The sequence below is a fragment of the Dendrobates tinctorius genome, unplaced genomic scaffold, assembly GCF_039654945.1.
Source record: "Dendrobates tinctorius isolate UK_male_01 unplaced genomic scaffold, ASM3965494v1 ptg000038l, whole genome shotgun sequence".
NCBI classification, from domain to species: domain Eukaryota; kingdom Metazoa; phylum Chordata; class Amphibia; order Anura; family Dendrobatidae; genus Dendrobates; species Dendrobates tinctorius.
Window position 1 is genome coordinate 26,745,896 of NW_027361706.1, and position 26,252 is coordinate 26,772,147.

General features: G+C 44.7%; 2 long non-coding RNA genes across 2 annotated transcripts in view; both read right to left on the reverse strand.

Annotated features, from left to right (window-relative positions):
• LOC141088287 (uncharacterized) overlaps window positions 1-4,845 on the reverse strand; it is a 111,705-nt gene extending 106,860 nt beyond the window's left edge. Inside the window, exon 1 of the long non-coding RNA XR_012231895.1 lies at window positions 4,587-4,845. This is a non-coding gene — a long non-coding RNA (uncharacterized lncRNA). The remainder of the gene's footprint in view (window positions 1-4,586) is intronic.
• Window positions 1-26,252, reverse strand: part of LOC141088288 (uncharacterized) — a 299,679-nt gene that overhangs the window by 225,297 nt on the left and 48,130 nt on the right. The gene's annotated exons all lie outside the window — the stretch shown is intronic.

Here is a 26,252-nt window from a genome sequence, read left to right on the forward strand (position 1 = left end):
AGTATAGGAGTGTGCTTGATTTTATCAAGATAAATTATGAACATATAAATACATAGATTTCACAATTATATCTGATTTAAATAACCTGATGACTACTCAAATAAGGTCTTTATGGGCATAGTGAACATTATTTGCGACTGAAATATTTGGGGGTACCCCTGTTAGTTTGCATTATTATGACGCCCTGAATAGGAAAATTGTGCTATCACATCTAAGTGCTGAATTCACACTATGCGTCATCTTATGGTAGCGCTTTTAGCGCATTAAGCTTTGGTGCCTGCGCTTGAATGTACTGATGAGACATGATTTTTCCTTTATCACTATGATGCTTCTAGCAAAGACGATTGTGCTATCAAATCTGGGCGTCGTTATATTGAGTGAACAGATAAAATGTATTATTACTGTTATGTTGTGCCAGCGTCTAGACCATTTTTTTGATACATTAAATTGTGGCTGTATTCACACTATGTATCTTCTTATGGTAGCACTTTTAGCGCATTAAGGCCGGTTTCACACTAGCGCATTTTCAACGCGCGCACGGCCGGGGGTAGCTCCGCCCCCGATCCGGCTCTCTGCCCGGCGTGCCCGCCCCTTCCTTGTAGCGCCGCCTCCTAGCGGACAGCGGCGCCTGCGATCGGCGCACCCTATCTTTAGCATAGGGTGCGCCGATCGTGCGCAGGTCGTGCGCTAGTTGCGCTTTGACCTGCGCTGCGCACTTTTGACGGTGCGCCGTGCGCGCCAAAATCGAACTTTTCGGATTTTGGCGCGCACGGCGCACCGTCATAAGTGCGCAGCGCAGGTCAAAGCGCAACTAGCGCACGACCTGCGCACGATCGGCGCACCCTATGCTAAAGATAGGGTGCGCCGATCGCAGGCGCCGCTGTCCGCTAGGAGGCGGCGCTACAAGGAAGGGGCGGGCATGCCGGGCAGAGAGCCGGATCGGGGGCGGAGCTACCCCCGGCCGTGCGCGCGTTGAAAATGCGCTAGTGTGAAACCGGCCTAAGCCGTGGTGCCTGCGCTTGAATGTACTGATGTGATATATGATTTTCCCTATATTCCTATGGAGCTTCTAGCAAGGGCTATTAAATCTGGGTGTTGTTATATTGAGTGAACAGATATATTTTTACTGTCATGTTGTGCCAGCGCCTAGACCACTTTTTGACACATTAAATTGTGGCTGTATTCACACTATGCGTCATCTTATGGTAGCGCTTTTAGCGCATTAAGCTTTGGTGCCTGTGCTTGAATGTACTGATGTGATGCATGATCTTCTCTATATCCCTATGGTGCTTCCAGCAAGGACGATTGTGCTATTAAATCTGGGCGCCGTGATATTGAGTGAACAGATAAAGCTTATTATTACTGTCATGTTGTGCCAGCGTCTAGACCACTTTTGGATACATTAAATTGTGGCCTTATTCACACTACTGATGGGAGCAGGACGCTGCCTCATTAAACTCAGAACTGATCCACCTTTTTCCCCCACTTTGAAACTCAGCTGGTAAGAGTGATTACTAATTGGATAGGTATATATAAAGGATTTCAACAGAACATTACACTGACCTTGAGAAAGACACATCACTGTAACCTACCCGGTGGCTTGTTTATCCTCAGAAACCAGGTGATATCATGCTAGGGAAAGGGACTTGTTAATGTATGTTTATTTGTGTTGGTAACATGATAAGCATTACATTTTCTATTCATGGCATATGTAGAATCTCTATGTAACCTTAGTAATTATTGATAATATGGTATTTTTGATCCAAGGTCATGATTGTCATTACAATTGATTTGATAGACCCTAGGTTATGGTAACTAGCAGATACCTGGCATTATACTGAATGGTTGGCCTTGGGACCCATAGTATTTAACTATTTATCAAAATGACCCATTGTCTTTGTTTTGTTATCAGTGTCTGGTTGTTCAGACTTTTTAATTGTTTTTAAACAAAGTGTCTGTTTGTTGTGTCCATTAATAAAATTGATACTTTTTGATTATCATATCTTTGTGGTGATCCCTATTTGTGTGCATATACTTTCTTTTCTTCATGTGTTTTTTTTGTCAATTCATTTATATGCACTAGGTGATCCCACCTAAATTGACATTGTGGTTGGTGCCCGTTTATTCTATATCTTGTCAGACACTATCTATAGATATATCTACCTATTTATCTATATCTATAGATATTCACTTATATTTGTTTTGTGTGTGTAAACATTATATGTGAACATGGTATGTGATATTATGGTCTTCAGTGGAGTATGTAAAAGAAGAGGTTGGACAAAGAAATGACATCATTTTTTTTTCTTTTTTTGTTAAATAGCAAAAACGTATACAAATCCGCATGGAAAAAACGCATGAAAATCCACATCAAAAACACAGGGATTTTTACCTGCGTTTTCTGCCAAGAGACGCAGAATCTGCGCAGAAAATTCCACAGGCAAATCCGCAATGTGTGCACTTATCCTTAAGATGCAATGCTCCTCTGGGAAATATGCAAATTAAGACTTCAGAGAGGAAGAGGACTGAAACTCTAATGCCACTTATAGGAAGTAGCAATCCTAAAAGTCAACATAGTCGATATTGACTTTTAAAGGGAAGGCGCCATCCAAAAAAATTTTTTTCAGCAATTGAAAAAATGTAAAGAATTAATGTTTACATTTTCTTAAAAAATATTATCATTTGTTTTTAATTTTGCAAAATATGAAAGATAATTTTAAAAAGTTTGGCATTTCCACTTGTTAACACTAGGGGGAGCAGCTACTGAAATCTGGCACAAAAACCTATGACATCTAGGAACACAGTGAGCAGCCATTTTGATGGGGCCTGCAAAGTTACTGACTGTCTTTGCATGTAAAGTCTGGATTAGAACGGCCATCAATCAGCCTGATCCAGACTTTGCAGGCAAAGACCCCATTCCCCTCCTCAGATCCTGTCCTGGCGATGTGTGAAAGCGAGGCGACAGGCGCAGTCCGGGGTGACGCTGGGAAGCAGGATGGGGGAAATGTAGCCATACAGTAACGATAAAAAATGAGACCCCTCTCTTCAGCTGCCTCACCAGCCCTCCCCTGACTGCACCTATTACCCCAGACCTGTGTGCAGGGGCTCAGCCAGAACCACCCTAGAATGGGTCCCCTTTCAGCAGATAATACTGCCATAGTGTTCTCACATAATACCGCCATATAGATCATACCACCATGTAGATCACACATAAAACCAGCAGGGTGACAGCAGCACAGAGTATTTCAGGAGAGCAGTATCACACGGGATAGGATTAGATACACTGCTCAGCAGACAGCATCACACAAGAGGATTAGATACACGGCTCAGCAGACAGCATCACACAAGAGGATTAGATACACGGCTCAGCAGTCAGTATTACACAGGATAGGATTAGATACATGGCTCAGCAGTCAGTATCACACAGGATAGGATTAGATACACGGCTCAGCAGTCAGTATCACACAGGATAGGATTAGATACATGGCTCAGCAGTCAGTATCACACAGGATAGGATTAGATACACGGCTCAGCAGTCAGTATCACACAGGATAGGATTAGATACACGGCTCAGCAGTCAGTATCACACAGGATAGGATTAGATACACGGCTCAGCAGTCAGTATCACACAGGATAGGATTAGATACACGGCTCAGCAGTCAGTATCACACAGGATAGGATTAGATACATGGCTCAGCAGTCAGTATCACACAGGAGAGGATTAGATACACGGCTCAGCAGTCAGTATGACACAGGAGAGGATTAGATGCACGGCTCAGCAGACAGTATCACACAGGAGAGGATTAGATACACAGCTCAGCAGTCAGTATCACACAGGATAGGATTAGATACAGGGCTCCGCAGTCAGTATCACACAGGAGAGGATTAGATACACAGCTCAGCAGTCAGTATCACACAGGATAGGATTAGATACACGGCTCAGCAGTCAGTATCACACAGGAGAGGATTAGATACACGGCTCAGCAGTCAGTATCACACAGGATAGGATTAGATACACGGCTCAGCAGTCAGTATCACACAGGAGAGGATTAGATACATGGCTCAGCAGTCAGTATCACACAGGAGAGGATTAGATACACGGCTCAGCAGACAGTATCACACAGGATAGGATTAGATACACGGCTCAGCAGACAGCATCACACAGGATAGGAATAGATACACGGCTCAGCAGTCAGTATCACACAGGAGAGGATTAGATACACGGCTCAGCAGACAGTATCACACAGGAGAGGATTAGATACACGGCTCAGCAGTCAGGATCACACAGGAAAGGATTAGATACACGGCTCAGTAGGCAGTATCACACGAGACAGTATTACAGATATGCCCACACTGGTGAAACTTCCAGCCCCCCCAATTATACACTAGACTATGGGCTGTATATGTCACTGTCCTCAGACAGCCATAAAAGCTGTCATAAAAGCAAAGGTGTCAGATTACCGGAGATCACTGGGGCTGTGAGTGAGGAGGCGGAGACAGAGCAGAACACAGTAGAGCAGGAAGCACAGGGCTGAGCCTGGAGTAAGCTGTACAGAGGAGCATAGATGAAAGTCACCTGCACTCACCACTCTCCATCCTCCGGCTCCAGTGAGCGCTTCTCTCCTCTGCTGACCACCTTCTCCTTTTCTTCAGCCTCTCCTCACAACACAGGATCCGTTATGCCGCAAGTGGTCCTGTGATAGAGGGTAAGTGGAGCTCAGCAGATAGCACTGGGCTACAGTAAAATGGCGCCCAGCCACACCTACAGCAGTGAATGGTGCAGCCCACAGGGGCGTGCCCAGTTCTCTGCTACTGAGGCTGCAATGTGGGGTCGGGAGCCAACCGCAGTCTTCTATGTGCAGGGACGGCCATATTTGCAGACTGTATGAGTCCTCCACAGATCTGCAAATCAAGATGGCAGCGCCTAGTGGCTACATTAAAACATTATTACAAACAAACCATAAATCCTGGTTAGTACAACATTTGCTGAAACAACATGTTTTGTTCCTTACTATTTTTTTGCAAATTATATAAAATTGTGGCACCTTCCCTTTAAGGGCCTGTCACACTAAGCGATATCGCTAGCAATATCACTATAACTTCACTGGTTTTTGTGACGTTATAGCGATATTGCTAGTGATATCGCTATGTGTGATACTTACCTCTGACCGCTCCCCCACTGGTTATCGCTGATCGCGCGAGAACGTCCTGGACCGTTTCTCGTCATCAGCTTCCTGCTGGGGTTTCCTGCTGTGGAGACGAGCGATGCGTGGAGCCGGGCGGGAGGACGCAGGATCGCCTCGTCTGACAGGTAAGTAGCGACCCCTGACCCCTGCTATGTCGCTGGTGAGATCTGCCTGTGTGGCAGCTCACTAGCGACCACTTAGCGATACACCAGCGATCCTGACCGCGTCATATCGCTGGTGCATCGCTAAGTGTGACAGTACCTTTAGGGTTGCTACATCCTATAAGTGGCACTAGAGTTTCAGTCCTCTTCCTCTCTGAAGGGACTATTTGCAAGCTTTAATATAAATTAATATAAAAATATACAGTGCTAACAATAAATATATAAAGAAGGTAAAAATAACAACACACAAACATGCAAAACAGTTATAAATTAAAAAGGGAGAAATAACAGAAATAACTAAATGTTTCCATTGTCACGCTCACGCCTCAGCTGATTGGGGGGGGTTGTGGCCCCACTGTGCCACAGACCAGACTACCCTGGAAGGGGCGTGACTACGACAGCTACCTCGGTCTTCACTGGAGCCTCTGATGGTGAGGTCAGGCTTGTGCGGCAGATAGCTGTCGGGTGCCACTCCAGGGTGGTGTCTGGCTGTGGCTGCTGATCCCACTCAGGGACAAGTCACTTGGACAGAAGCTACAGACAAGCAGCCAGGTAGGCATGGCTGAGACACAGGGCAAGCAGGCGTGGCTTGGAGACACTGGGCAAGCAGGCACGGCTTGGAGACACTGGGCAAGCAGGTGTGGTGTATGAAGGAACAGGTAGGGACCTGTTCAGACAGCAGAAACAGGTACTGATACAGGCAGGAAGGAGTGGAGTATGAAGGAACAGGTTTGGACCTGTTCACACAGGAGGTGCAGGTATGGATAGATAGGAGAGTGGAATATGACAAAAGCAGGAGTGCGGAGTAGGCGGAGCTTGCCAGAGTGCGGAGTAGGCGGAGCTTGCCAGAGTGCAAGGTACAGGCAGGGAAGACACAGGGAAAGACACAGCAGGGAAAGGAACCACAGACAAGGAGAGTGACAGAGAGAGGTAAGACAGAGTTCAGACAGAGACACAGTACAAGACAAGGTACTGGGACCAAGACTCAAGGGCCAGGATATTCAGCCTCCTGGCAGGCAGACAAGGTACAAAGCAAGACAAGAAGTATTCCTCCAGAGAAGGAGGAGATACACAGGACAGGGCCTGGCTTCCTCAGCAGCAAGATACTAACTGAGATTAGACATTGCACAGGCAAGGGTTAGTGGATGTGGCGATCCTATATAGTAAAGGGCTCCAGGTGATTGGTCGGGGACAGATTAGACCGGTGCACCCTGACTGCATAAGAAGCAGAGAGTTCAGGCGCCGCCCCCCTATACACACAGTCAGGAAACATGAAGAGAGCAAGCAGGAAAACAAGAGGCATAGCGCATGGAGCTGGCAGCAGATAGAAATCATCGCATGACCTGGAGCAGCGAGTAAGTTGGTGTGCGGGGATGGGAGGCCATGCAGTGATGCCAGCAGGGTTGTTACACCCATATACATTTATCATAGGGAGAAGTGAATCATGGGGCACGGGCTGCCTTCACATGTGAACACTTCTCTTTGTATCACCCAGCGTTCTATAGTCGTGATCATAGGCTCATATTTCCAGGATGAACCGAAGTTGCCATTTTAAAAGATGGTGTTTGTAATTGGCCGAATGGCTAACGATGTGGCATTTGAAATCTCCCGTCTCCCCCTATACAGACAATAGGAAATATTCTGCTTAGTACAGACCATTTGCTAACCCCTTAAAGCTCAAAATCCTCCCCCCTATGCCAGGCCCTTCACTGGCTTCCTATCGCCCAGAGGCTCCAATTCAAAACCCTAACCATGAAATACAAAGCCATCCACAACCTGTCTCCTCCATACATCTGTGACATGGTCTCTAGGTACCTACCCGCACACAACCTTCGATCATCTCAAGATCTCCTTCTCTACTCCCCCTTATCTCTTCTTCCCACAACCACATACAAGACTTCTCCCGTGCTTCCCTCATACTCTGGAACTCCCTGCCGCAACACATCAGACTCTCACCATCAACGGAAACCTTCAAGAAGAACCTGAAGACCCACCTATTCCGACAAGCCTACAGCCTGCAATGATCCTCGGTCTACTGAACCACAGCACGACCTGCTCTACCCTCTCCTACTGTATCCTCAACCATCCCTATAGACTGTGAGCCCTCGCGGGCAGGGTCCCCTCTCCTTATGTACTTGTGTGTCCCTTGTCTTATACATGTTTACTATACTTGTCTATATTTCCCCTTTTCACAAGTAAAGCGCCATGGAATAAATGGCGCTATATAAATGAATGATAATAATAATAATAGTAATAATAATAATAAAATCCAAGAGCTAAGCTGCCAGGTTTGACACCTCCAGCAAAAGCCCCTTTGTGCTTACAATACTGGTATTTTCAGTTTTACCCTTTTGTCACCTAAATGTAACTCTACTGCTGGTATTATTTTCCCTTATTGATTATATATTTCCTTTACAGCTGTGGACTTGAGCATGGCGCTCGTGCACCCACAATAATCGATCAAGTAACGAGTGTGTCCAAGCACCGCGATAGTCGATCGAGTATCATGATGTGTCGAGCACGCTCGCTCATCACTAATAGAGAGGCTGTGGGGATTCATACTGTAGAGAGAGAAGATATGTGGGGATCACACTGTATAGAGAGACTATATGGGGGTTCATACTGTGTATTGCACTTCATAACAGTGGTAAAATATGTTCAATATTACTTGCATCTATTTGTGAAAATATCAGGACGCGGCACTGACGCCACACTAGTTGGAAGCGTGGCTTTAAGGGTATGCCAGCCTGCACTTTTATTTGTATAAATAACAATGCAGCAATGGAATGCTAAATAGGATCCTTTTGGTGTCTTATTGTCCTTTACAATAAGGGAATCACATTATAGCTTAGCCCGTTTCTGACATGTGACGTACTATCCCGTCCACGGTACCCGGGCCTGTATGAGCGGGAACGGGAGAGTACATCACCACGATCAGCAGCGCTCACGGGGGGAGCGCCGCTGGATCGCGGCCGGGTGTCAGCTGATTATCACAGCTGACACCCGCCACTATGTGCCAGTGGTGGTCACGGACCGCCCCCGGCATACTGACCCCCGGCACACTGCGATCAAACATGATCGCAGTGTACCAGGGGCACAGGGAAGAATCACGCAAGGAGAGGGCTCCCTGCGTGCTTCCTTGAGACCCAAGGGCCTCCTCCCTACAGGCCTACGGATCCAATATGGCCTCGGGGGCCTTCAGGGTCCTGCAGTGAGGCGGCTTTCTCAGTGCCTGCTGAGAAAAGTCTCCTCAGTGCCTGTCAGATCGCTGATCTGACACAGTGTACTGCAAAGTGTCAGATCAGCGATCTGACACTTTATAGTAATGTCCCCACCTGGGGCAATATAATAAAAGTAAAAAAAAAAAATCAAGTGTAAAAATAATTTTTTAAAAATTCCTAATAAAAAAAAAAATCCCTAATAACTTATTTTTTTTGTAAATAAAAAAACAATAAAAGTACACATATTTAGTTTTGTCGCGTCCGTAATGACCCACCCTATTACACTGTCCCACTAGTTAACCCCTTTAGTGAACCCCTTAAATAAAAGCAAAGCGAAAAACAATGTTTTATCAGCATACCGCTGAACAAAAAGTGCAATAATGCGCGATCAAAAAGATGTATATAAATATCCATGGTACCGCTGAAAACGTCATCTTGTCCCACAAAAAACGAGCTGCCATACAGCATCATCAGCAAAAAAATTAAAAAGTTATAGCTTGCAGAATAAAGCGATGCAAAAATAATTATTTTTTATATAAAATTGTTTTTATTGCATAAAAGCGCCAAAACATAAAAAAAAAGATATAAATGAGGTATCGCTGTAATCGTACTGACCCGAACAGTAAAAACGCTTTATCAATTTTACCACACGCGGAATAGTGTAAACGCACCCCCCAAAAAGAAATTCATGAAATCGGAATAAAAATCGATCAAAAAATGTCACATACCTGAAAATGGTACCAATAAAAACATAATAAACTCGCCCCGAAAAACGTAAGACCTACATGACTCTGTGGGTAAAAATATGGCTCTCAAAATGTGGTCATGCAAAAACTATCATGCAAAACTATTTTTACAATAAAAAGCATCTTTTAGTGTGTGACAGCTGCCAAACATAAAACCCGCCATATAGTAAATCAAACCCCCCTTTATCACCCCCTTAGTAAGGGAAAAATAATAAAATTAAAAAAAATGTATTTATTTCTATTTTCGCATTAGGGATAGGGCTAGGGTTAGGATTAGGGCTTGGGTTAGGGTAAGGGCTAGGGCTACGGTTAGGGATGAAATTAGGGTTAAGAGATTTGGGGTTAGGGTTGGAGTTAGAATTGTGGGGGGTTTCCACTGTTTAGGCACATCAGGGGCTCTCCAAACGCAACATGGTGTCTGATTTCCATTCCAGCCAATTCTGCGTTGAAAAAGTCAAACATTGCTCCTTCCCTTCTAAGCTATGCCTTGCGCCCAAACAGTGGTTTAGCCCCACATATGGGGTATCAGCAAACTCAGGAGACAATTTGCACAATAAATTCTGGGGTCCAATTTCTCCTGTTACCCTTGGGAAAATAAAAAATCGGGCCTAAAGTATCTTTTTTTATGTTTATGTCTCTACGTTATAAACTTCTTGGAAGCACTTGGGGGTTCACCACACAACTATATAAGTTCCTTGGGGGGTCTAGTTTCCAAAATGGGGTCACTTGTGGGGGGGTATCCACAGTTTAGGTACATCAGGGGCTCTCCAAACGTGACATGACACCCACAGACATTCCATCAAAGTCTGCATTCCAAAACGTCACTAGTCCCGACGTGTGCCCATACAGTAGTTTTCTCCCACATATAGGGTATCAGCGTACTCAGGACAAATTGGACAACAACTTTTGTGGAAAAAATATAATTGTTTATTTTCATACCTGGGCGGTATAAACTTATGTGAAGCACTTGGGAGTCTAAAGTGCTCACGACACATCTAGATAAGTTCCTTGGGTGGTCTGGTTTCCAAAATGGGGTCACTTGTGGGGGTTTTCCACTGCTCAGGCACATCAGGAGCTCTCCAAATGCGTCATGGTGCCCAATCTCAATTCCAGCCAATTTTGCGTCAAACGGCGCTCATTCCCTTCCGAGCCGGCCATGCACCCAAACAGTGGTTTACCCCACATATGGGGTATCAGCGTACTCAGGACAAATTGCACAATAACTTTTGGGGTCCTGTTTCCCTTGGGAAAATAACAATTGGGGGTGAAAAGATCATTTTTGTGGAAAAAATAGGATTTTTTAATTGTACGGCTGTACGTTATAAACTTATGTGAAGCCCATGGGGGTTCAAAGTTCTCACCACACATCTAGATAAGTACCTTGGGGGGTCTAGTTTTCAAAATGGTGTCATTTGTGGGGGGTTTCCACTGTTTAGGCACATCAGGGACTCTCCAAACGTGTCATGGCGTCCGATCTCGATTCCAACCAAAAAAGTCAAATGGCGCTGCTTCACTTCCGAGCTATGCCATGCGCCCAAATAGTGGTTTAACCCCACATATGGGGTATCAGCGTACTCAGGACAAATTGCACAATAACGTTTGGTGTCCTGTTACCCTTGGGAAAATAAAAATTGAGGGTGAAAAGCTAATTTTTGTGGAAAAAATATGATTTTTTAATTGTACGGCTGTACGTTATAAACGTCTGTGAAGCACTTGTGGGTTCAAAGTTCTCACCACACATCTAGATAAGTACCTTGGGGGGGCTAGTTTCCAAAATGGGGTCACTTGTGGAGGGTTTTCACAGTTTAGGCACATCAGGGGCTCTCCAAAGGCCACATGACACCTGCAGACCATTCCATCAAAGTTTGCATTCCAAAACGTCACTACTTCCCTTCCGAGCCCCGACGTGTGCCCATACAGTAGTATCAGCGTACTCAGGACAAATTGGACAACTTTTGGGGTCCAATTTCTCCTGTTACCCTTGGTAAAATAAAAAAAATTGGACCTGAAGTAATTTTTTGTGAAACAAAGTTAATGTTCATTTTTTTTTAACATGGAAACATAATTCATTCCATGGTTTTCCACTTTCAGAATTGCTAGGCAACATCTATTCATACAGAGCCGCCCATGAGGATTCTATCTCAAGATTCCATGATGACATCACTCATGATGTTGGCCATTATGACATCACTCATGATGTTGGCCATTATGACATCACTCATGATGTTGGCTATTATGACATCACGGAACACAGTCTCTACTTATACAATGTACACAGTGTCACAGGTGCCATTTTTTGGTTCTATAGCTAGTGAACTGTGCGCACTTGCACTTACTCGCTATGGCTGACTATCTTCTAGATGACTTTCAGGTAGACGCACTATGGTGGATTATTTTAGAAAATAACCCCGACACTGCGCTTCTACCACCCGATGGCGTCCTCAGCTTCACTCACCGGCTGGTGATAGAGCTGGTAAAGGACTGCCTGACCACATACAACCAAGGTCGCCTAACCTCAGAGTATCTGAGCGATTTACCTCAGAACATCAGGATGTTATTACAGCAGGTAAGTGGCGGACACTCTGCACAAATCTTCTCCATAATAATGGCGGGATAGAAGTTTCTTCTTTCCTCCAATACAAAACACAACGAAAACCCTAGATATGGCGCATTTTATCTGCAGACAGAGGAGCAAATGTCACATAAAATGGCCGCCTCCATTGTGTTAGGCGTCGGGTTCCGGTCGATGCACAGCGGGAATCTCGAGCCTTTCTTCCGGCGGTCTCTCATTCCTCTCCAGCTGCGGAAGAGGTTGCTCAGCAAACTCGTCGGTCTCGGCGTTCTGCCCAGACCAGCTCCGTGGGTTTGCTTGCTGCTGCCACCTCTGGCACAGCTACGGCAATACATGCTGTTCAGCAGCGAGATTCTCCAGGGACTAAGTCCCCATGTCGGGCCACTGAGCATGCCCGTGGAGTGATCTCCCATTGGAGATCAAAGGTCACGTGCTCAGGTCCTGATCTGTTTGGATTGGTCCGTCCGAAAAGCCAGGAAGGTCCTGGACGCTCACGGCTATAAAAGGTTTGCATGGCCGCTTGGCCATGTGCTAGGATAGACTGTATTTTCAGACTATAAGGAGTGAGTGATGTATGCACGTATGACTGTCTCTGGTGACTGATTCATTATGAAACCCCTACCCTTGGTACGCATGTGTTGTGCAGCCTAGCCTGCTAGCGCCCAGGCTTAGGTGTAGGTAGGTCAGAGTCTGAGTCAGGCTTTAGCCTTCATCAGTGACTCAGCACGCCTTAGTGCAAGTGCTCCATACTCCATAGCCAGCGTCTATAGCGGCGTTCATGGCAGCGACGCCGTGCGCCCAGTGGGCCTAGAGGGACTCTAACCCCATGTCCTTGGGGTAGAGTTCTATGGCCGTTTGCTGTGCGCTCTTTGGCCGGGCTCTGTGAGCTAAACAGGCTCCGGCATCCACGTTCAGCGGCTGTGCGGTTCTGTGAATTAACAGTGTCTGTTCCTGTTCATAATGGGTGACGTAACCCACGTGTGACTTTTTTCTCGTCACTCTATTCTTCCGCCATTGTCTAGCAGCAGTGTACCACCTCTGCACGGCGGACCCCGGGCTGCGAACGCACCCACTACTACTTTATTATCCGGTGCGTTCCGCCAGCCCTAACACATTGTGACCATTCTCAACTCAGGATTTTCATTTTTATTTCTTTTCTTTTTTATAGGCTGAAAAAAGATTTCAACATGGCGATTTGTCTTTAATTAAGGAACTCGCCCAAAAAGTCCTGTCTGTACTGGAACGTCCGGCCCGCTCATCGGAACACCTGGTAAGGAGCCGTCTTCTTCTCTATCACATGTCCTTGTTTTCTGATCTTCTCCAGATCACCAGTCCGATATCAGAAGATCTGGTGTTAGATCTTACAGGCCTCCGTGTCAGCTACTGGCAGGCACAGCATATTTATGGCCGCTAGTCTCTGCTGCTCCCTACCCTGTGATGGCAGTCTGTATTCTGAAGTCACAGCTCAGTGGCGGGACATCTGTATTTCCGCCTCTGTCTAGCTCTATTATCTTCCTGATTGTAAATGCTGCAGCTGAGATAATGGGCGATATTACAGAAATGTTCTGCATACAAGTCTCTTATAAAGTATATTAATCTGGACTTGTGGAGAGGAGCTGCAGTGTAAAGCAATTCCCCCTAATACTATAATGAATGAAGTACCCCTGATATAAGGAGCGCAGGTAACATGGCTCTGGGGTCACAGGGCAGAGAAGTCAAAGTTTAAGGGCCTGTCACACTAAGCGATATCGCTAGCAATATTGCTGTAACGTCACTGGTTTTTGTGACGTTATAGCAATATCGCTATGTCTGATACTTACCTCCGACCGCTCCCCCGTTGGTTATCACTGATCACGCGAGAACGTCCTGGGCCATTTCTCGTCGTCGGCTTCTTGCTGTGGAGACGAGCGACGAGCGTGGACGCGGGCGGGAGGACGCAGGATCGCCTAGTGTAAGTAGCGACCCCCGTCCTCTGCGATGTCGCTGGTGAGATCTGCCTGTGTGGCAGCTCACTAGCGACCACTTAGCGATGTACCAGCGATCCTGAACGCGTCATATCACTGGTCGGGATCGCTGGTGCATCGCTAAGTGTGACAGCACCTTTACACTGAACGTTTGATTTTTCACCTAAATGAGAGAATGAGAAAAGTTCGCAACATAGCGCATTGTCTGTAGAGTTACAATTGCTGCATCTGTAAATGCAGGTTTAGTTCTTCCTGATTTATGGATTTGGTGATTTAGTAAAATCTTCCACATATTAAATCTATATATTATAACTATTAGGAAACAAAAGAAGGTGACACCGAAGATGGGCAAAATCTACACCCGGGAAGGATCCCTGACCCTAATACGAGTCAGCGGGAACTGACCAGCGATCTGACCACAGGTAAGCCGATCACCCGACCTTCTAGAAGGAATCTCCAGATATTCTAGAGAACAGGGGATAATGGTGGATTTACTGTACTCTGTGTACAGGGAACCTGTCAGCCTGTTACATGTGAAGTTCCGGTCTGACTGTACAGCCCATTACCCTCTAATGAAAAGATCCCTTTTGTTTTTAGAAATCTAATTTCTCAGTCAGGAGAAATCTAACGTAGAAGCCATACACAAACCTGGGTGGAAGTGCACTTGGGGCGTGAAAGAAAGCATCTGAGTGCAGTGACACGCCCCTAGTGCACTTACAGGCTAATATGCATATGGCTTCTCTGCTTGAGCTCTGTCTTTCCATCACTCACATGTACAGTGAGGGCGATGACTGCCTCATATTTAGAATCCCCATATAATCAGTAATAATCCCATTTACAGACGTAAATTATATTGCTGTATTGTGTATGGAGGATTGATGTTGTCTAATACATTTTATTTCTTCATCTCTTCATCACTATTTTAGATCCAACAGTGCTGGCGATTCCTGATAGTGGAATCTATGAGATCCCGGAGATCCAAGAACCTGACGCTGTGAGTATCATAGAAGGGGATGTCTGTACGTCACCAGATCATAGAGTGTGAATGACACATCCAGTATTATCCTCCATATAACCATGGGAGATCTCTGTTCTAATCCTCTAATCAGTGGTGGGAGCAGGGTTACACAGAGCAATAGGACTACGTGACACAAGACTAGTCCTATAGTGATAATCTCTTGCTGATTAAACACTGATTTTAATACAATGACACATAGCCTAGTAAGTGACACGTCACTGGAATCAAGATTTCACCCCCTACATCATGCTGTTCTTAGATTACATATGAAAACCTGATGACAGATTCCCTTTAAGTTTTCATCTGTGATCTCCCATATTATTCAGCACTGTACAATGATTCTGGTGTTTGGAGGATCCCCCTTAAAGACCTATGACGTGCTTTGCCCGTGGCCTCCCTCATCTTTTCCAGCACATGACAGCTCATCTGATTAGCTGTGATGTGCTCCTAACAGCCAGGGGTGCAATCGTGATCCACCCGCGGCTGTAACATGTTAAATGCCGCTGTCACACTCTGACAGCAGCATAATTAAATGGCTGCTACGGAAGCGCATCTTAGCTCCGCCCATTGGCGCCTGTGTCATATGACTGCGGGTCGCCGATGGGTTTGCATGACAATCCGTCCGAGGTCTGCAGAAGACCCCTTTGGTTGTCGTTGCCAAACTGCTATTGGTTCCGCCCAGCGGTCGATGCTCATAGCAGATGAGCATATTTGCTTTGTGTAACACAAGCGATCGGATGATCGGAGCATCTAGTCTCCCATGGAGACTATTGAAGCAAGTAAAAAGTAGAAAGAAAGGATTTAAAAAAATATAAAAGTTGAAATTACCCCCCCTTTTGCCCCATTCAAAATAATTTAATAGATATACCTATTCGATATTGCCGCATTCGGAAACACCCGATCTATCAACGTCTAACAAGAAGAAATCCGATCTGTAAATGGCGCAATAAGAAAAAAATCAAAATGCCAGAATTACACTTTTTTAGTCACTGCAACATTGCAATAAAATGCAATAACGGGTGATCAAAACATCGTACCTATCCAATAATGGTATCAATAAAAATATTAACTCAGCACTCAAAAAATTAACCCTCACCCCGACCCAGACCACGAAAAATGGAAAAGCTACAAGTCTCGAAAAACAGCGCCTTTTTTTTATACAAAACTTTGGATGTTTTTTTTTCACCACTTAAACAAGAAAGAACCTAGACATGTTTGGTATCTAGGAACTTGTAATGACCTGGAGAATCATAATGGCAGGGCAGTTGTAGCATTTAGTGAATGTGGTTAAAAAAAAACAATTGTGGAATTGCACTTTTCTGCAATTTCACTGCACTTAGATAGTTATCCCATTTTTCAGTACAGGTTATGGTAAAACCAATGGTGTCGTTCAAAAGTACAAATTGTCCCACGAAAACAAGCCCTCACATGGCCATATTGACCGAAAAGTAACAAAGTTATGGCTCAGGGAGGAAGGGGAGCAATAAACGGAGACGCAAGAACGGAAATACCCCTGGTCATTAAGGGGTTAAATGGCATCCGTGTCTGCAGAGTGTTCTGCTTGTATCGTCCCCTACAGTCAATCGCTGTATATCAGCTGGGACATAATATTGGAGGGAGAAGTTTTCTGGAGCTTTTTTCTTGCAGCTTTTTGATCTGAATATCATTTCTTATTTCCTTATAGGGAGCGATCGAATCATTGATCCCAGTGAGAAAGCCGCGTATAAGCGACTTTAAAGCATCCAAACTGATCGGCGCTGGACATTTTGGGTGAGATTTCTGTTGGTATAATCCACATTTCTCAGGGGTTCCCTATGACAACACTTCTGCCTCTGTGCTCTGCCATTCAGTGTTATCATGGGGAAATGAGTCCACATCACTGTCCACATCTAATTCTCACTATTCAGCTCATTTATATACAGCGGAGCATTCTGACCCATAACAGGTTACACTGGAAGGACCTGTGCACACATTGCAGACTTGTCGCTTTTTTGTGTTTTTCTGCTCAGATTTGTTACAAAACCTGAGGGATTTCATGATGCCAGAAAAGTGACTGAGATTCCTGGAGTCTCATGCACACGATGGTGATCTTTCCATTTAAATCTGCACATGTCAATTCTTTCAGCTTTATTCTGCAGATGTCACATATAATAATGAGGGGGGGAAAATCTGCGATAAACACGCAGGTAAAAAACGTATCAAAAACACAACAAAAATGCGTCTATTCTGCGCATCGTTTTTTCTACTTAGAAATGCAGATATGTTGTAAAAATTTCTGCTGCAAATACTTAATATGGGCACATCCCCTTATGGAAAGGGATTAAAGTAATATATCCCACTCACCTGTCCTAGACCCCATCTGTTCTCATGTTGCCGCCTCCACCAGAGCTTCCTCCTCAGTGAACTTTGGTTTTTTGGGGGCACCATTTTGGAGCTGATAAGGGTAATTGGCTACACATGGTCACGTGAGGACTGACACGATATTGACGTCAATGACATCTGCACCCAACACCCTCCACCATGATCACGTGAGTCCAATCACTAGTCTCAGCACCAGAAGGGGGCGCCAGAAAAACAAAAGACTGGCACAGAGGATAGAGACCTGCAGTGATGGACAGGTGGGAGCCTCGGACAGGTGGGGAGAATGGGTTCCATTATTATTTAGTTACTTCCATCTCCTCCATTTATTACGCCTTAGGCTAAGTTCATACGTAGCGGAATTCCCGCGGAAGTTAATGCGAGAATTCCGGAATTCCATTCCGCGGGAAAATCGCATTTTAAATTCCCGCGATTTTCCAGCAGAAAAACTAGTGATTTGCAAGCGTAATTAGCTTGCAGAATGCTAGCGTTTTCAAAGCGATCTGGAGCATCGCTTGGAGAACCGATTGACAGGTTGGTCACACTCGTCAAACACAGTGTTTGACAAGTGTGACAAACTTTTTACTACTGATTACTGATGTAGTAAAAGATAGGATATAAAAAATATTGTTATTCTCACCTTCCGGCGTCCCGCGCAGCCTTCCCGCCTCTCTCCACGCTCCCAGCATCTTCCGGTCCCAGTAATCCTTTGCGCGAATGACCGCGAGACGTTGCGCTCCTGCGACGTCATCGCGAATGACCGTGAGACGTCGCGCTCTCCCGAGATCGCGACGTCACCGCGGTCATTCTTGTAAAGGATTACTGGGACCGAAGATGCCGGGAGCGTGGAGAGAGGCGGGAAGGCTGCGCGGGACGCCGGAAGGTGAGAACAACAATATTTTTTATTTTAATTCTATTTTTTACAGGGATATGGTGCCCAGAGCCCGGAGGACAATCTCCTCTCCTCCGGACCGTGGGTACCATCCGCAAATGTTCTACTTACTTTTCGCATGGTGGGCACAGCCACATGCGGAAAGTAAGCAGAACAACGCATTACTATGTGGTCGGAATCGCAGCGATTCCGCTAAATTAATGAGCATGCTGCGTTTTTTACCGTGAAGCGATTCCACCACGGAAAAAACCGCAGCATTAGCACAGCATTGCGGAATCCCATAGGATTGCATGGGATGCTTATTTTTCGCGTTTTCACGGCAAAATCGCGTGATTAAAACCGCCGCGAATAAACCGCGACGTGTGAAAGCAGCCTTAGGGTATGGGAGGAGCAGAATAAACTTCTTACAGCAATTGGAGGAATTTCAATTTGGACCAAATTCTACCTGGACAGAATCATATCTTGTGGTCAATTATAGAGAATTTCTCTAACGTGACTTGTGTGAGGGCTCCGGCAGACATGGCATTGTGCACAGCTCCATAGTTGGTCTATGAGCTGCTAGTTTATTAATTTCTAGAAATTTATTTCCAGTGACTGGTAGACTTCAAGAATTAGTACAGAAGATCGTATAATGATTTCTATAGATGGACTGTTATTAAGGATTGATTATTAACCATGGATTGTCCTTTTCTCCAGGTCCGTCTACTTAGCACGCCATAAAGACTTGCACCAGGTCTTTGCAATGAAGACAATGGTCAAGCAGAACCTGAATACTCCAAAAAAGGTGGAATTGGCCTTTATGGAGAGGGACATCTTAACATTCGCTGATTGTCCCTTTGTGGTCTCCATGCTCTGCTCCTTTCCAACTAAACTTCACCTCTGTATGGTCATGGAGTATGTGGAAGGTAGGACACATATGCATTATATTTTAGTCACTCCATGTCTGCTTACATCTTATCACCGCACATATAACTAGGATTTGTCCAGGTGGTTGGTTCCATCACCCCAGAGCATTTCCTATAGGTTATATATTACCTAGCTGCACGGAAATCCATTGCTCAGTGTGCAGGGGAACTATGGGGCCCATGAGTCAGAGGAGGCTTGGTGCCACTTGGCATTGGGCCACATCACTCCTCCTATCATCACAATTTCAGAGCAGCCGCATCCTCAGAATGAGAATACTGATGAACAGAATGGTGCATCAGGAAGCCAAAAGCCCCCCGATCCACCATTCAGCCCGTGGTTGTGAGACTGTGGTCTGAGACTCCATACACTGGATGTGTAAAGTAGTCACAGCATCCCGCCTGTAGTGTGGAGTCTCAGTACTCACACTGTACTGACCAGAGCAGCGTGCTGTGGGAATGGGGCAAGGTGAATAGTGCTTTTTTAATGTCAGCATTTGTAGGGGTGATAATACTGATTGGGTGGCTGTGGGGGACATAGTACTGTGTGAGAGGCTATGGGAGCCTGCTAATGCCACGATACTGATTTGCCGGCTGTGAATGCCCCTATACTGGGTGCGGTCTTCACACTGAGTGGTGTGCTGTGGGGGTTTTATTCTGTGTGGGGGTCCTAATTCTGTGTTAGGGTCCAAATTATGTGTGAGGGGCCATCATACTAAGTGAAAACATGTGGGGAGCCTTATATTGTGTGAGTGTCTGTGTGGGACGTTATACTGAGTATACTAAGTGGGGGCATCATACTGACACTGTATATGTGGGGTGATATGGTAGGCAGGATGATTCACTGTGGGGATACCATACTCCGTGTTTGTGGGTGGGGGCACGCTTGAGGCCATCATACTTTGAAATGGCCATAAAAAGTGTATTGCTGGTGAGAATACGAAGGGGCTTCAATAGATATTATTTTTAGGGGCCTAATTAGAATTTTTTCTATGGGGCCCTGTGATTTTTATGTACGCCACTGTCTGTGTGATCTCCCCCGTATGTCCACACTGAGCAAGCCAGTATCTCCAGTTTCCTCAGCTGTAGACAAGATGTGATATCACTTTATGTTATTAGTTACATTGAGCACACTTCACCACTACTTTAGTCTAATATTATGTGCACTATTCATTATAACTGCACACAGTCTTTCCTGCCAAATATCTCTGCTCAGTTCTCATTACACATCACGGTGGTCTGCTTTATAAACCCCTCACCGGTCATATTTCCTTTTTTCTACAGGTGGAGACTGTCAGACCCTATTAAACACCATGGGTCAGTTACCTGTCCCCTTGGCCCGCTTGTACTTTGCAGAAGCGGTTGTTGCTGTAGAATACTTGCACAGCTATGGGGTGGTGCACAGAGACCTGAAGCCAGCAAAGTAAGTGCCCCCTGTAGTATAATAATGGAAGTTATGATTTATTATCATATAGTCTGCAAGGTTAAAACCATCTTTTCTTTCACAGCCTCCTGATAACATCTGCCGGACACATTAAAGTTACAGATTTTGGGGTTTCAAAAGTTGGTGTCATGACACAAGAAAACAACACCTACAAGCGATTAGCAGAAGACATCAGCAAAGAGTTCCAGGACTTTGAGGTCGGCATCACTTACAGAAACGCAGCTTGTTCTTACTAATCTCATCACACTGTTTCTCCTCTGCATTCTTCTTTTCTAGAGAACTTTTCCACTGATATTTTATCTTCTGTCATTGTGTTTTTATGTGAGAACTTGTCATAATAATGGTATCATCAATCTCATCTCCTTCTTCTGTTGCTTTCCAGGTTGCTGGCACCCCATGTTATATAGCCCCAGAGGTCATCCTGGAAGATTACTATGGAAGACCTGTAGACTGGTGGTCAATGGGGATCATACTACATACATTTCTTGTGGGACGTGTACCATTTTATGGGAAATCCCGAACAGAGATTTTTAATAATACTGTCTTTGGTAAGAGGAATAATCTGATCATTTGCTTTGATTAGTTACATTGTTTTACTTATTTCCTTTGCTTTATCTTACAGTCCAATAAAGATGTTTTATTTTCTGTAATTTTCTATATAACAGGAGACATACGTTGGGATTGTAATCCCGTTCCTCCCTTTGATGCTCAGAGCCTGATCACAGAACTGCTCAGAAAAAATCCTGAACAAAGACTTGGGACAGGTAACAATTTGCTTATTACACATAGGACATATCGCCCATGTCCATGAGAATCAGCACTTCTCTATCAGCTCATCCATTTCTTATTCGTCATGTGACTTTCAGTTATTTTCCTTCATGTTTGCTCAGAAATTTCATTAGTTTAGATTAAGTTAAACAGTTCAGATATGGAACAGTCTCTGACAATATCCGCAACACTTTTGTTTTGTCTTTTCCAGCAGGAGCATTTGAGATCAAGAGTCATCCATTCCTGATAGACTTAGACTTTAACAACCTTCTAAGTCAGAAGCCTGTGTATATACCTCAGCTTGCGGCAAACGTGGGCACAGATCGCTCTGTACGGCGACGATTTGCTGCTTTTCTTGGCAGATTCCGGGGAGTCCTTAAGAAAGGTAATGATATTAATTGAAGGTTTTGGTCTGATTTCAGGATTGATGATTAACTGGGATAAGCCGTGTACTTTGCTGACTGATGGAGACGACGATTGTACTGGGGAAGTGGAGGCAGGTACTAAATTAAAGGTAGTTCAGCAAAGTACTTGGGGATCCATATAGTGCTTCCACTGACGAGGTTTGGGGAACTCAACTTGAGCCCGTTACTGCAAAGAATACATACCAAAGTCTCAGTGCGGAATAATCTACATCTATCGGTGGTGGATACAGAAAACCCCAGTGGCATACACGGTGCCAGTTGGTGAGATACCAATAATCCCACACCAGGGAGAGAATACACCCACTCAACGAAAACATGTGTGTAAGGAGGAAGAAGAGCAACTAGGTGGATATAGCAAAATATATCACTTTATTCCAGAATTCATTATCAAAAATACATAATATAAAGTAGCAATAAATATAAGCTTTCCATAGCCGGCCCGGGGTCATCTGCAGTGTCCCTCTTACCTTGGTGAGTTTCCTTTCTTTGATTCTGTACGATTGGTGGGTGTTTTTGCCCACGGTTTACCTTTACTGTGGATCTCTGCTTGGAGCTTTCCTATATGCATGAAGCGGTTTGGCACTAGCAGTCTTAATTAACTCAATGTTCTAATGCTTTCAATGCATGAAAGGGCACTGTTGCTTCCCTGTGTTATATCTGGATTTTCTTGCTATAGTCTTGTTACACTTATATTTATTGCTACTTTATATTATGTAGTTTTGATAATGAATTCTTGAATAAAGTGATATATTTTATTATATCCAACTAGTTGCACATCTATCAGTGGTGAGCAGAGTAAACATCCTCAAGACGATTGTTATGCCTCAGTTATTGTATGTGTTACATAATTCCCTGGTCTGGCTTCCAATGTGCAAGTTTCATAGGATAAAATCATTATTTGGTAATCTGGTGTGGGAAGTGTACAAGACTCAAACAGGAAATATTGCAGAGGCTGAAGGAAGAAGGGGGGCTTGCATTACCCAATCCCTGGATATATTTTCTATCTGCACATTGCCAGCACCTTAAAGGATGGGGGAGGTGTTAGGTGTTAGGGAAGGGTCAGATACCTGGATGTTTGAGGTATCTAATTAAGACCTTGGCGTTAAGTATGGATCTGGAGGCGGGACCTTTCAAAAAAATTGGGATTTCGGTACGAGACTATTAATCTTATGATTATCCATAAGGTATGGAAGAAAACCAAACAGATTAGGGGGGTCACTGGGTTTACTAGGTTCTCGCCTATCTGGGATAAGAGTTATTTTGTGACATGTGAAATTTGTTTTCAATGCTCTTATGTTTAATAAAAAACTATCTGATTTAAAAAAACATGGGCACAAGCTTATCCATCAGAAAGTAGAAGGAGACGTCATTTAGACTAAGGAGCTGTTTGTCTTGTCTACCATAGTATGAGACAATTGGTTGTCATTAATATTACAGATAAATGGTTACGGTGTTTTATTGACAGCCTCTAAAAATATTTCATTACCTATGTCTTGTAGATCACGAACATCTGGTCTCCAAGGATGAGGAGGACAATGAGAGCTGTAACTACCCAAACTTTACATCTTCTTCTGAATGGCTTTGTAAAGTAAGTATGAGAACAATAGATAAAAGGGTAAAAAAATACCTCTAAAAGTAAAAAAATGTATTTAATATCTTCTTGTTGTCTGCATTTAGCTCTGTACCAACGCTACCAGGAGGATGAACAAGGAGGATCCCCAGTCCCCTCCAGAGTGTACCCCAGAACCCAACACAGACATCTCAGAAATGTGAGTAGATTGTAGGGTCATTACTTGGAGCTCCAGGCTGATATATGTGCATAACCTCAAATATAGGACATAAATACCATAATATCAAATACAGCATCCATTGCCCCATGATTAGCAGTCATTGTTCTCTTGGCTTCAGAAACTGCTGATGGTAACATCCCATAACTGCAGCCAGTCATGCACTTTTAGTGCTGCCCACACTGTAGGAGATATGTACTACTACATGCCAGCCATTCTTTGTAGTTTTTTTTTTGCTCTATTTTGCACACTATAACTCTCATATGTCCTAATGGGCCTTATGGTTGGTGTTAATCTAGTGAGAAAACCCCTATTATACTGCATTTACTTGTGATTTACATGTTTTTCTTCTTCCAAACAGGCAAAAAGAATCTTTTCCTGTATCTATTAGTGACTATGCTATCACCAGTTTGCCATCCTCGTCCCCATTGTCAGGTATGTACATGTCTATGGGAAAAAACATGAGAATGTTGACTTCAAGTCTCCAATATTTCCACATGGTTTTTCTGTTATTTGTATCCTATGTTATCCATACAATGTCGCTTTTATGGCACTGTAAGCCTAAAAATTGAAATACAAAATAATTATATAGGTTATTTCATTACCTGAGATGCTGTTAGATTCAAAAGACCGACCCAAACACCAAAAGCTATTGCATTTGTTATCGCACAAAAGTCGCATTGGGAGAAATCATTATTTTCATGGATGAAACTAAATCCATTTAATATGGGAAACGAACACACAGGTTAAATGGAAGATTTGTGATTCACAATACGTAGTGATCTTCTAACCCCGATATCTCAGGAGGACGTGACACACTTGTGACAATCACCTAAAAGACTAGAACCAATTCAGCAAAGGTAATAGTGATCAATGGACCTTCAGGAGTTGAACACATGGCATTACCCTATTTGTTATATATCCCCATCCTGAAGGGGTTACATGGTGGGAAAAAATCTTTCCCTCTGTTTTTGCCATGGTACATACGCACAAGTGCTTTGCAGGTGGTTGGCTAGCAATCCTGGGCATTCAGGGGACCGTAGCAGGGGGAAGGATAGATTTAATTTCCTGTGAATGGTCCCTGATTGGTGTATGTATTTCTAAATAATGAAGGAGAGTGGGATAAAAGTGGGTAGCGCCAGGGGTCCCTGTCTGACCTCTGGCGTTTTCCTAGCAGAAGTGCTGCCCCGCCATTCATTTTGTCACAGCCTTAGGGTTAGTCATTCAGTCATTGGGATAAATGGCATTGAGCCTTTTGTCCAAGCTGCGGGGATTGGTTCAAGTTTTTTAGCATAATAAGTTACAAAATTCTTTGGTGGCGGTGGGGCGGGGCGATGTAGCAGAGCCGTGAGGACACACCTTGGAAGAGCTCCTATAATCCAGGCAATTATCCTGACACAGAGCCTGCTGAGAGTGATTTATTTGCCTGCGGCACGGTCCCCCGGGCTCCTGACAACATCCAGCTTCCTGGGAGGTGCGTGGGAGGCTTCAGTGAGAGGGCCCCCGCAGCTGTTCCAGCAAGGAGTGAGGCCTGTAGTGGACGGTGGCAGCCATCTCTTCCTGTGTCTCCTGCAGAGAGACGAATGCCATCTGTCGGATCCCGCTCTTGAGGAGACCTGTGGGCGGACTCAGTGATTCTCGGAGGTATTTGCAGGGGAATACGCGGTGTGAGCTCTGAGAAATGAGCCCCGCGCTTCCCTGGTCACAATAAACTAGCCCGTGGCTCCTGTCATGTCAGGGGTCTGTACACACAGACTGTGGCCCCCCCTGCAGGCACTGCAATACACCCTGTGCTGCAGGACCTGGGTGACGACCTCAGGATTGTCATAAATCAACACTTCACCCTGCGACCCTATTCTGAGCTGGCTGCATTCCTTTCTACTGCCCAGCTTAAAGGAGCACATATATAGTAGATTAACACTATAGCTGCTGGAGTCAGAGGAAAGAGGGGATTTTGTGGTCACACGTTTATTCAGCTTGCCATTTGCATCACTGTTCAATATGAATCATTCAAAAGGGTCGGGGGCAGCTGACAAACTGAAAGAATTTGCAAGAACTGATCCATCCGACAGTGCACGATCTCTCAGGCATAATTCATCACATGCTAAAACTACAGACCAGCGTAAAAACCACGCTTCTGATAGTGAGGGTGGGGACCAGGATGATCTGACTCTTAGACAAGCATCCAAACAGTTAATGCAGGCCGTATCTTTAACTAGAGCTTCCCTGACAGAAAAGAGAGGATGTGCACTCTGAGGTGGGCCGTCTCCGACAGGATATGCAAGCCATGAGGGGGCGCATTACAGAAGTGGAAACAAGAGTATCCCACTTAGAAGACAATCTCCCACCCATGGAAACTAAGTTAACAAGAGTGGCCGGCTCTATAAATGCCTGGAAGCAAAAAGCTGATAATCTTGAAAATAGACGGCGCCGAAATAACATTCGGATTATAGGATTGCCGGAGCGCTCAGAGGGTCAGCAACCTGAGCGATTCTTAGAGGGCTGGCTTAAGGATAATCTTGGAGATGAATTCTCCTCCACGTTTTCTGTGGAAAGGGCTCACAGGGTCCCCACAAGGCCACTTCCACCGAGCAGTCCACCTAGACCATTCCTGGCGCGCCTCCTCAATTGTAAAGACAGAGATGCTATATTACGTCTGGCACGTCAGAAAAGCCCTACTAAGTTTAACAATGCCACGATTTCAATCTTCCCCGATTTCTCTATGGAACTCCAAAAGCAAAGGGCACAATTCATGGACATTAAGAAGCAGCTCAGAGAAAAAAAACATCTTATACTCCATGATATATC